Genomic DNA, 13,492 nt, shown 5'->3' with positions numbered 1-13,492 from the left:
TGGACAAAAAATTTAAATAGACATTTATGAAAAGAAGACATACAAATGTGAAACAGGAAAATGAAAAGGTGCTCCAGATTACTGATCATCATGGAAATGCAAATCAAACCCAAAATGAGATATCATTTCACCCCAGTTAAGGTGGCTTTTATCCAGAAGTCAGTAAAAAGCAAATGCTGATGAGTATGTCGAGTGAAAGTAACCCTTGTACACTGCTGTTGGGAGCACATTTAAGGACAGTTTGGATGTTCGCGGTATAACTAAAACTAGAGCTACTATATGGTCCAGCTATCCCACTGCTCATTATATGCCTACAAGAAAAAAAATTAGTAAATCAAAGACCTATTGGCACTCTCATGTTTCCTACAGCAAGTTTTATTATAGCCAAGATTTGGAAGGAACCTAAATGTCCATCAACAGATGACTGGATAGAGAAAATGTGGTACATATACACAATGGAGTAGTATTCAGCTGTAAGAAAGAATGAGAGCCTTCCATTTGCAATAACATAAATGGAACTGAAAGTCTTCATGTTAAGTGAAATGTCAGGCAGAGAAAGACAAATGTCACATGTTCTCACTATTTGTGGGTGCTAAAATTCAAAGCAATTGGTGTCACAGAGGTAGAGAGTATAAGGATCGTTGCCAGAGGCTGGGAAGGGCAGGGAGGGAACAAGGGGATAGTGGGGATGCTAAATGGGTAAAAAAACAATTGTTAGAAAGAATGAATAAGACAGCATTTGATAGCACAACACGGTGATTATAGCAAAAAATAATTTAATTCCACATTTAAAAATACTAAAATAGTATAATTGGATTGTTTATAACACAAGCTATAAATGCTTGAGGGGACAGATACCCCGTTTTTTATTATGTATTACTCATTGCATGACTGCATCAAAGTGTGTCATGTACCCCCATGAATATATACACCAACTATGTACCCAGAAAAATAAATTTAAAATTGAAATTGAAATTAAAATTAAAACAAAAGGGAGGAGAGTATAATGAGGCATGTGTGACCCGTGGCTTGAACTAGCTTTTCAGGTTAACTTTGGAAAGTCCTTATCCAAGAAGAGAGGTCCATTTAATCAACAGGGGATTAGAAATTTATTTTTAGTTTATAAATGGAAAAAAGAAGGATTTTAAATCTTGAGCCATAGTTCTCAGTCAGTCAATCATTGCAGGGAACTCTGTTCTTTACTCTGGAGATAAACACTAGTTTTCTTTTCCGTGGAATAACATCGCATTTCAAAATGTGGGGAAACATCTTGCAACTAAGAGGTGTGGCCTTACTAAATTTGATTTGGTTTCCATTGTAATTAATTTAATCACTTGTGTTCTAGAGTTTGTCCTCAGTCTTCCCCTAGTATAGGCCCATGATCTGTTGAATTTGCTCAGCTCCCTGCTCAACAGCAGGAAATCAGAATTATTTAAAAACCTCATTGTGACTGGGAGTGGTGGCTCTCGCCTGTAATCCCAGCTATTTGGGAGGCCAAGGTGGGCAGATCGCTTGTTGTCAGGGGTTTGAGACCAGCCTGGCCAACAGAGGGAAACCCCATCTCTACTAAAGATACAAATATTAGCTGGGTGTGGTGATTCATGCCTGTAATCCCAGCTACTTGGGAGGCTGAGGCAGAAGAATTGCTTGAACCAGGGAGGCACAGGTTCCAGTGAGCCAAGATAGTGCACTGCATTGCAGCCTGGGCAACAGAGCAAGACTCTGTCTCAAAATAATAATAATAATAATAATAATAATAATAATAATAAATAAGTAACAATAAAAATCTCATTTTGTTTCAAACAAAATTTCTTTTGAATATCAACTGTATCAAATTGCATATTAACTGTAATCATTTTGTTTATTTGATATCCAATCTTGAGAAATCTTTGAGGAGTAATTTCACTCTTTTCTGCCATTTTGGTAAACATACCAAATTCCATTAAACAAAATGCACAAAATTCCTGAGAAATACATTTTCTCCTTGAGGAGTAGACTTGCTGTGTTAGAGGAACTCATGGTTACCTAGCTTCTAGTTTAATAAACATGACTAGAATATTCTATCTTAATATGAGTAGCTAGGTACTCACAGGGCATCTAGAAGTTTAATGTTCATGGTCTGAAAATAGTCACATTTTTTAACTGGCCACAAATTACAATTGCAGAATATTTGTGGTCATACAAGACATCTTCCACCAAGCCTGAAAAATGTATAAATGTCCTAGGAGTGCAGCATTTTTTGTAGGGATATTATTAATGAGTTAGCTTAGGTCAATGGGTTAATGGTTATTGTTAAAACGAATAGCCACGTCTTTAGTGACTACATCTGCACCTTCCAAGTTTAATTATAACGCTTTATCTTTATAGTTACTTCTAAGTAGAGACACTAACAAAAGACAATGCATTCCTGCTCTTGTTTTCTGAGGATGTCAAACTCTGTAATGGAGTAATTTCTAATAAACTTGCTTCTTTCACTGTGCTCTCTACCTCACCTCAATTTTTTTCCTGCAGAAGATCTAGGAATCCTACTTTGTTGTCTGTATCAGGACCCTCTTTTCCAGCAACATCTTTCAGCAACACCATGAACGGACAATAAGACAAGACCCCCACTCCAAGGAAAACAATCCACACAGAATCAATCAGCTGACACCTGGCAAGTGGGCTGTCTTTTAGAGTCGTGAAGCCATTCTGGTGGGCAAGAATGATTATCCACTATTATCAAACTCAGATTAGAGGCCAAGCCCACAGGGTTAGAGGCCCTGGGGAATATTGACAAGAATGGATTTGGCTAAACAAGATGTTTGCCACTTTCTCTTTTTGGACTGTCTACCTTGTGCTTTTGGTCCCTCAACTGAGTGCTCTACATCTTGTCACCTTTCTGCTCATCGCATCTGTTTTGCGGTAGCCTGGAGGCTGCCCCAGGGCAGAGGCCCCAAACAGTTTAGCTTTTACTTTCCTCAGCGATTCTCTGACTCTGAACTGACTGCTTGTTTAATTTGCCACTTGTCCAAGTAACACTGAAAAAAAGAATTGTCTTGGAACCTAGAATTTTTTTACCATAATTATCAGAAAAGATCAGCAGTAACCTCGCCATCATGACTGAAGTTGAAATGTGGTATTTAAGAGCTCTACATGATAAGATCAGATATGCCTGTTTAGTGACAGCCTCTTTTATGACAACCCTTTGCAAACAATTACACTCAAGATGGAGAACATGAGACTTTTTCTTAACAGATTTCTCTCATTTCTTAACCATAACGCCATCTTTGATGAGCTGGTATAGGGCAGCTGGACCCTGCTTTCTTAAACCAGCAGGTCACTTTTTCCTGAGAGAGTTTTGTCAGATTTGTCGTAGCAGTGTGAAAATGGACTAATACCATCAGAGTGAACAGACAACCTACAAAATGGGAGAAAATTTTCGCAACCTAGTCATCTGACAAATGGCTAATATCCAGAATCTACAATGAACTCAAACAAATTTACAAGAAAAAAACAAACAACCCCATCAAAAACTGGGCAAAGGATATGAACAGACACTTCTCAAAAGAAGACATTTATGCAGCCAAAAGACACATGAAAAAATTCTCATCATCACAGACCATCAGAGAAATGCAAATCAAAACCACAATGAGATACCATGTCACACCAGTTAGAATGGAGATCATTAAAAAGTCAGGAGACAACAGGTGCTGGAGAGGATGTGGAGAAATAGGAACACTTTTACACTGTTGGTGGGACTGTAAACTAGTTCAACCCTTGTGGAAGTCAGTGTGGCGATTCCTCAGGGATCTAGAACTAGAAATACCATTTGACCCAGCCATCCCATTACTGGGTATATACCCAAAGGACTATAAATCATGCTGTTTAAAGACACATGCACACGTGTGTTTATTGTGGCACTATTCACAATAGCAAAGACTTGGAACCAACCCAAATGTACAACAATGATAGACTGGATTAAGAAAATGTGGCACAAATACACCATGGAATACTATGCAGCCATAAAAAATGATGAGTTCATGTCCTTTGTAGAGACATGGATGAAATTGGAAATCATTATTCTCAGTAAACTATCGCAAGGACAAAAAACCAAACACCGCATGTTCTCACTCATAGCTGGGAATTGAACAATGAGAACACATGGACACAGGAAGGGGAACATCACACTCTGGGGACTGTTGTGGGGTGGGACTGGGGGGAGGGATAGCATTAGGAGATATACCTAATGCTAAATGACGAGTTAATGGGTGCAGCACACCAGCATGGCACATGTATACGTATGTAACTAACCTGAACATTGTGCACATGTACCCTAAAACTTAAAGTATATATATATATAAAAGAAAATGGACTAATATATTACAATATACAAGTTACGGTCTTCCTATTTCCCCTGTTTGATCTGACTCCTATTTTGCAGCTTCATTTGTTTTATAGAAGAGAAACTAAGAGGGAGGAAATACATTATATACAGGCTTCTCTGATGCTTGGTCAGGATAAAAAATTAAAATGGGATTCTATATGTTTGATGGAGGAAAAGACAAAACAGGGATGGCACATAACTGATTATTCTTTTAATGCTAGTTACTCTTAATATTAGGCTTTTCATAGCTGGGACTGAACTCCCACTGCCAGTCCGAGCACCCCATAAGAACACAATCAGATTCCTTCCAGTTCTAGTGAGGTGTGCAACATATTATTAATTTCTTCTAGTTTTCCAGGGTTATGCAGTGTCTGCTCATCATCTTCTCCCTGCCCTTCGAGTCCTGTCTTATGTACATACCCCACTCTTGAAACACCCGTGCTTCACCAGAACAACATGTAGTGGGGCCTCTTATCAGCTGGCAAAGTTGAATATTTGCCCTCTCTGGGAAGTGACAGATGATAATAGGGTCACTATATTGAAGGAGTGGCCTGTCCCTCCACACCTGTGAGCGTTTCTCGTCAGGTAGAACTAGAGTCTTGTGAAAAGGGATGCAGAGACAAAGTATAGAGAAAAAGTGGGCCCAGGGGACAAGAGCTCAGCATACGGAGGACCAGCGCCAGCACCAATCTCTGAGATTCCTTAGTATTTATTGATCATTATCGGGCATTTCTCGGAGAGGGGGATGTGACAGGACTGTAGGGTAACAGTGGAGAGAGGGCCAGCAGGAAAACATGTGAACAAATGTCTCTGCAACATAAACAAGGTAAAGAAAAAAGTGCTGTGCTTTTGATGTGTATATACATAAATATCTCAATTACTTAAAGAGCAGTATTGCCTCCAGCATGTCTCACCTCCAGCCCTAAGGCAGTTTACTCCTATCTCAGTAGATGGAATATACAATCGGGTTTTACACTGAGACATTCCATTGCCCAGGGTCGAGCAGGAGACAGATGGTTTTGTCTTACCTCAACTGCAAAGAGGCTTTCCTCTTTTACTAATCCTCCTCAGCACAGACCGTTTACAGGTGTTGGGCTGGAGGATGGTCAGGTCCTTCCCCTCCCATGAGACCATATTTCAGACTATCACATGGGGAGAAACCTTGGACAATACCTGGCTTTCCTAGGCAGTTGTCCCTGTGGCCTTCCGCAGTGTTTTGCGTCCCTGGGTACTTGAGAATAGGGAGTGCTGATGACTTTTAACAAGCATGCTGCCTTCAAGCATTTGTTTATCAAAGCACATCCTTCATATCCCTAAATCCATTAAACCTAGAGTCGACACAGCACATGTTTCTGTGAGCACAGGGTTGAGGCTACGGTTACAGATTAACAGCATCTCAAGGCAGAATAATTTTTCTTAGTACAGAACAAAATGGAGTGTCTTATGTCTACTTCTTTCTACATAGACACAGTAACAGTCTGATCTCTCTTTCTTTTCCCCATACTATATAGGTAAATGTACACTTTTCTATATCTGAATTAGCCATATGCAAGGAAAAACTAAAACAGTTTTCAGAGGTTCCGGGAAAATTCATAGACAAATTTAAAAGGCTAACCTTGAAGTATGATCTGACCAGGCAGGATTTGCATATATTTATGTTCGCCTGCTGCATGGTAGAAAAGCAGTGCATTATGGGAGTGACTAGAGCACATGCTAATAGGGTGGCAACCTGCAACCAGGGGCATGACACCTATCAAGCAGGAGGCACAGCAGTGCCTGACTAGGACCCAAAATAACTAGAATCTAGAAAAAACAAATGAATTAGGAAGAAAGTAGGATATAGAGAGAAAAAATTATGATTGACTCCGTGAAGGAATAAAAAAAAAGTGTGATACAGCTTTTTAATTTTTACAAAGTCTGGAAAATTACTCAGGGAAAAGATGAAAACCTAGCCTTATTAGAAGGATGGATAATTTAGTCCTTGAGGAAATACACTAACACTGACCCTGACTCCAAAAAGGGACAGGCATTTCTAGGAGTTTAATTTATAGCATGGTCTCCTTCTTATATCTGCAGGAAGTTGCCAAAAGCAGCCTTAGGCTTCTAGACTCCCATGGATCAGATTTTAGACTTGGATTTTGCAGTTTTCCATCACAGGAATTGAGCAGAGAAAACATAAAATAAAGCAAATCTTCCAAGAGGCCCAGCTTCTAGCTGCAGCCTTGTGCTCTCCACCACTTCAGAGGCAGCCCCATAACACCTGGCTTTCACAGAGGAAGTGAGAAAGTGAAAATCGCAGTCTGTGCCTCTGGGCCACTGCGCTTTGCGTATAAATCTGTGTGCCTTCTGTAGGACGGTAAGCCTCTGCCGAAGGAAATGCACTGTGCTTCCAAGGGAGCCATCATCAGAGCCCAGCAGACTCAAAAGTGGCGGGGCCTGATACTTCCTACCTCCACTCCCATTGGACTACTTGCTGTCGAGAGATGGAGGAGCCTCAGGTGACTCTTGAAGAAGCAGGTAGGAGTATTAACTTCGTATTAGGTATGGGAGCAGATTACTCTGTACTGATTTAATTCAATGGTCTTCTGTCTTCTCATGATGGACAAGCCCCAAAACACTCCTTTTTGTATGTTCTAAGTTGTCCTCCAGAGCCTCTAGGTTTCTCTCCTGCCTTTTTAGTACTGTCTGATTGCCTGACCTCTTACTGGGGGAGAGGTTTATTGACTGAGGAGACCAAGTCATGGTCACCTTCACAGATCATAAAGCATAGAAACTGTTACTTTTGTTCCTGACACATCAGGGGAAAAAAGAAGTTAAGAATGAGCTGTCACATTTACCACCTGAGGTGTTGTCTTAAGTAAATCTTGAGGATTGGGCCACACAGGCTCTGGGAAACGCACTAAACACCTCCCCCATTGAAATCCAACTTCAGCCTAGTACTTCTCGACCTCAGAAGAGACAATATATTTTAAGGCAAGAAGCATGAGGGGAAATTCAACCCCTTATTGCCAAATTCTTGCCATATGAGTTATTAAGGCCATGAGAGTCTCCTTACAATACTCGCATGTTACCAGATAAAAAGCCTAATGGCAAGTACAGATTTGTCAGAACACTTAGAGCATTAAGAAATGCAGTTGTCTCCATACACCTCATTGTCCCCAATACTTACCATGTCCCAGGGGATGCAAGCTCGTTTACATTCTTAAATCTGAAAGATGCGCTTTTCTGGATCTCAATGCATCCAGATTCATAATATGTTTGCCTTTGAATGGACTGATCCAGATATGCATTCAGCCACAAAACTAACCTGGACAGTCATCTCTGAAGGGTTCTGGGACAGCCCCCACTTGTTTGAAAATACTCTAGCTAAGGACTTAACAAATCTATAATTGGAAAGGGACACAATTATTCAGTATGTAGGTGACTTGCTCATTGCTAACCCAAATAAAGAAGACTCATAATAATAAAGTTAAGTTGGCAAATTTCCTGGGAACTTGCAGATATAGGGCATCACCACACAGAGCTCTGATTTCGACTGAAAGACTTAAATATTTGGAATCTGTTTTAACCTCTGGAACTGATCAAACTCCCTAGAAGATAAAAAAGTTATTTTAGTAACCCAGCAGTCCCTGTCCAAAAAATGACTGTGGGCTTTTTTAAGAGATGGCTGGGTACTGCTGCTTATGGATGCCCAGATTTGGGCATGTAGTCAAGTCTTTATATGATACACTAAAGGGAAAAATTTAGAGCTCCTAGAATGTAATGAGAACTGCAAGCAAACCTTCAATATTCTCAAGGAGAAATTGGGCTCTGCTGCAGCCATGGGAGTCCCCAAGTTGGATGAACCATTTTTTCTTTATGTGACCAAAAAGCAAGGCATAGGCCTTGGGTAATCTTGTCCCAAAACTGGGGGACATTCCAAGGCCAGCAGCCTAATTTTCTAAGCAGATTGACCAGGTGGCCTCAGGGTGGCCTTGATGTCTTAGAGCTATTTCCACTACCACTTTTCTAGCAGGCAAAGCTAATAAACTAACATTAGAACAGCACCTACAGGTTTTTGACCTCACACCAAGGGAAGGTGGTCCTAGAAGCTAAAGTGCAGCAGTGAATAATAAGAGAACATTTATGAAAGTATCAGGGCTTATTGCTAGACACTCCAGACATAACCCTTAAAGCCTGCCAAACCATAAACCCAGCTACTTATCTGCCAGAGTCCACAGGTGCTTCTAGCCTTTCTGGCATACAGGTTGTATTAGTCTGTTGTCATGCTGCTAATAAAGACATATCTGAGGCTGGGTAATTTATAAAGAAAAGAGGTTTAATTGACTTACAATTCCACATGGTCAGGGAAGCCTCACACTCATGGCAGAAGGCAAATGAGGAGCAAAGTCACATCTCTTACATGGCAGCAGGCAAAAGAGCTTGTGTAGGGAAACTCCCCTTTATAAACCCATCAGCTGTAATTCCAGCACTTTGGGAGGCCAAGGCAGTGGATGACCTGAGGTGAGGAGATCGAGGCCAGCCTGGCCAACATGGTGAAACACCGTCTATACTAAAAGTACAAAAATTAGACAGGCATGGTGGTAGGCGCCTATAATCCCAGCTACTCGGGAGGCTGAGACAGGAGAATCGCTTGAACCCAGGAGTCAGAGGTTGCAGTGAGCCAAGGTCATGGTAATGCACTCCAGCCTGAGCAACAGAGCAAGACTATGTCTCAAAAATAAATTAATAAATAAACCATCAGATCTCATGAGGCTTATTCACTGTCACGAGAACAGCATGGGAAAGACTCATATCCCGATTCAATTGTCTCCCACTGGGTCCCTCCCACGAAATATAGGAATTATGGGAGCTACAATTCAAGATAAGATTTGACTGAGGACACAGCCAAAGCATGTCACAGGTTATGAAACAAATTTATTCTAGCAGGCCAGACTTTAGAAGGATGAGCCCCTTGACCATCCCAAGGAAGATTGGTTAACAGATGTAAGTTGTTTTATGCATCAGGAAAACAAGAAGGGTAGGTATGCTATTAGTAGTAGGCACAAGTCTTGCTGGCCTCGACCTAGGCTCAAAAAGCTGAGTTAATTGAACTTACTCAGCCCCTGCAATTGGGAAAGGATTTAAAAGTTAACATTTACACTGATTCCAAGTATGACTTTTTAGTGCTTCACGCTTATGCTGTAATTTGGAATGTGTAGGGACTCCTGACCCCCAAGGGCTTTTCCATACAACATCATTCAAATTTTGAGCTTGTTAGAATGCTGCTTTGCTGCCAAAAAGTGACTATAATTAATTGCAGAGGACATCAAAAGAGAGACTGTCCATGTAAAAGGAAATGCCCTTGTAGATGCCACAGCCAAGGCCCCTGCACTGAAAGGGCCAATGAAGCTTATGGGCGTGCTGGACAGCATACATAGAACTGTGCCAGAACACTTTGAAGAAGAACAAAAATGGGCCAGGGTTTGCATTTCAGTCCAGGGCCCATCTGGCTGGCTGAATGATGGTAATAAATTACTAATGCCAACTACCAATCATAGGAATATAATTCAGCACTTTCATTATTCTTTTCACCCTAGAAGGGATTCTTGGTTTCTGTTAATGTCTCATTTGTTTATAGGGGTAAATCTTTTCAAGACACCAAAAGAGGTGACTCAGCCCTGTGAGCTATTTGCCTGACATGACCCAAATGGTCAGCAATTTTCTCCTTCTCCATGTAAACTTGTCCAAAATTAAGGACCCTATCCAGGTGAGAACTGGCAACTCTAATTTACTCAGATACCTTTCTGCAGGAGATTCAAATATTTGCTAATGCTTACTGATAACTTCACTGGTTAGATCGAGGTATTCCCCACCCCATCTGAAAAATCTTTACCAGAAGAAATATCTCCTCAGTTTGGGTAATCTAAAAGCCTGCAAAGTGGCCATGGCCCGTCTTTCACAGCAGGTGTATCCCAACACCTATCCTCAGCTTTAAGAATCCAATATTACCTTCACTCTGTGTGCAGACCGCAGTCCTCTGGAAAGGTGAAAGGGCTAATCCTACTCTAAAGAAGACTGTAGCTAAATCAACGCCTGACTATCTCTAACACCCATAGCTTACTGTGGGTTTGAACTATTCCAAAGTAAAACTTATAGTTAAATCCTGTTGCGTTAACATTTGGAAGACCTTTCCTAAGCACAGGTCCCCTAATAGAAGAAAAGACTCATCAATTACAACAATATGTTATCAATCTAGGACAAGTGCAAAGGCACTCTGTGAATATGGAAACAAGAGTCTTCCCCTCCCACATGGGAGGAAAATTCAGTTTCAGCTCAGCTGGGGATTTAGTCTTACTAAAGATGTGGGAGGAAGTTCTCCAGCTGACCAGCTTTCCCCAACGTGGGAAGGACCACAGCAAGGACACCTGAGTTTTCCAACAGACGTTCAACGGCAAGGGATTCACAGGTGGGTACACCTGTGTGGAAGTAAAGCTGTTGCTTATTCTGGGAGCCGAATCCGAGGCTGAGGGAGGTGGGCGCGGGGCGATTTCTGCGTCGGCGGAGGGCGTGCTGGGTAGCTATGCGTCTGCTTCTCCTTCTCGCGTTTCTCCTGCCGCTGTAATCACGCCTTGGCCATGAAGGAAATCGTGCTCACGCAGGCCGGGCAGTACGGGAACCAGATCGGCGCCAAGGTTGTATTTGACTCCATAAAAATTAAAATTTTGTATGAGAGAAAATTGCCTCAAAGTCAAAAGTCAAAAGACTGGGGAAATAGATCTGCAACATACATGACAGACAAAAAGCTAATTTGGGATGTATAGATAGATAGATAGATAGATAGATAGATAGATAGATAGATAGATGTAAATATCCGTTTTTAACACCATTTTAAAAAATATCATCCTTTCCCCATTGAACAGTGTTGACGCCCTTGTTAAAAATCATGACCATATTTTTTGGTTCTTTATTTCTATTGCATTGGTCTTTGCGTCTGTCTCTATGCTGGTACAGCATTGTTTTGCATACTGAAGTTTGAAACCAGGAGGTGTTAGTCCTCTAACTTTGTTAGTTTTTAAGATTGATTTGGGTGCTTGGGGTTTTTTGAGATTTCATCTGAATTTTAGAATAGGTTTTTCTATTTTTGCAAATATTGGAATTTTTGTAGTGATTTTATTGAATACGTAGAAGACTACAGATAACAATGGCACCTTGACAAGATTTTGTCTTCCAGTCCATAAACACATGATGTCTTTTCATTTATTTGTGTCATCTTTAATACTTTCATGCCATGTTTATAGTTTTTGCTCTACAGGTTTTTCATTTCCTTGGTTAAGTGGATTCGTAAGTATTTTATTATTTTGATGCTATCATACATGACCCTGTTGTCTTGACTTCTTCTTCAGATAGTTTATTGTTATTGTAGAAATACAACAATTTTTGTGTATTATTTTGTTTCATGCAGTTTTGATGAATTTTATTTATTGCATCTGACAGTTTATTTCACAGAAACTAAAATATTTTTATAAAGTATTTTTATAAAGTATTTTGAGTATTTTTATAAATATAAAAATATTTTATAAAATATTTTTATAAATATAAAAATATTTTATAAAATATTTTTATATAAGGTTATGTCATCTGCAAACAGATAATTTTACTTTTTAAGGAATTGGAATATCTTTAGTTCTTTTACTCTCCTTATTGTTTTAACTAACCAGAACCTTCAGTACTATATTAAATAGAAGTAGTAAAAGCAAGCATCCTTGTTTTTGCTATTAGGGTAAAAGCTTTCAGTCTTTCACCATGTTAACTGTGTTTTTTTGTTTTGTTTTGTTTGTTTGTATACCATTATGTTAAGGTGTTTACTTTCTTTTCATAGTTTACTAACTATATTTTATCATGAATGTGGGTTAAATTTGGACAAATGCTTTTTCTCCTTTGATTAATATGATCACATGAGGGTTTTTTCCTTCTTTATGTTAATGTGATATTATGCTGGTTTTCATGTGTTGGAACATACTTTTATTTCAGGAGTCAATTATACTCATTCATAGTGTATAATCCTTTTAAAGTACTGCTAAGTTTGAGTTGCTGGTATTTTGTTGAGGATTTTTGAATCAGCATTTATAAGGGATTCTTTTTGTCGTTTTCTTATGGTGCCTTTGTCTGGCTTGGTGTCAGGGTAGTCCTGGACTCATAGAATAAGTTAGAAAAAATTACCACCTCTTCAAAATTTTGAAAAAGTTTGAGAAAAAATGGTTTTAATTCTGCTTTAAACTTTGGGTAGAAATCAACAGTGAAGCCATCTGGTCCAGGCTTTTCTTTGTTGCTGGGTTTTTGATTACTGATGCAATCTTCCTGCTGAATCTCCTTGCTGAACAGGTTTATCTAACTTTTCTGATTCAGTCTCAGTAGGTTTTTTCTTTCTAGGAATTTGTTCATTTTATTTAGTCTATTCAATTTTTTAGTGTATTCTTCCTTATGTTACTCTCCTACATCCCTTTTTTACTCCAAAAATTTCTTAGTAATGTACCCATTTTATTTTTGAGTTTAGTAATTTGAATATTCACTTTTTTTCTTAGTCAATATAAATAAAATTTTGTCAGTTTTGATCTTTTTCAGGGAACAAACTAGGCTTTGTTTATTTTTGATATTGTTTTTCTATTCTCTATTTCAGTTATTTCCACTGCTATCTTTATCATTTTTTCAATTTTGCTAGTTTTAGTTGTCCCTCTTTAGTAGTCCCTCTTTTTCCCTCTGTTTTTAGATCCTTAGGAGTAAAGTTGCTGATTCGGTATCTTATTTTTTATAATCACTTATAGCTATAAATTTTTCCCTTATGGTACTGTTTTTGATGTATCTCTTAACTTTTGGTATTTCATGTTTTTAATTTGTCTCTACATATTTTCTGTTTTCTCTTGTGATTTCTTTTATCCATCCTTGAGTGTTTCATACCTATATTTTTAGACATAAAATGTATAACCTACAAAATTTTCTTGACTTGTTAGTTTTATTTGTTGTAAGTTTTTATTTCAGAATTAAATGTATGTATCAACATTTATTATGTTCTCATAAACTTTGTAATACCTGGAGATTTCTGGTCCACATATGTAAGTCTCTACATGAGTATTATTTTGAAGCATTTAA

Source organism: Pongo pygmaeus, chromosome 23 (assembly GCF_028885625.2).
Source record: "Pongo pygmaeus isolate AG05252 chromosome 23, NHGRI_mPonPyg2-v2.0_pri, whole genome shotgun sequence".
Lineage (NCBI taxonomy): Eukaryota > Metazoa > Chordata > Mammalia > Primates > Hominidae > Pongo > Pongo pygmaeus.
The sequence above is the reverse complement of the archived record's forward strand: the minus strand, read 5'-3'. Positions refer to the sequence as shown.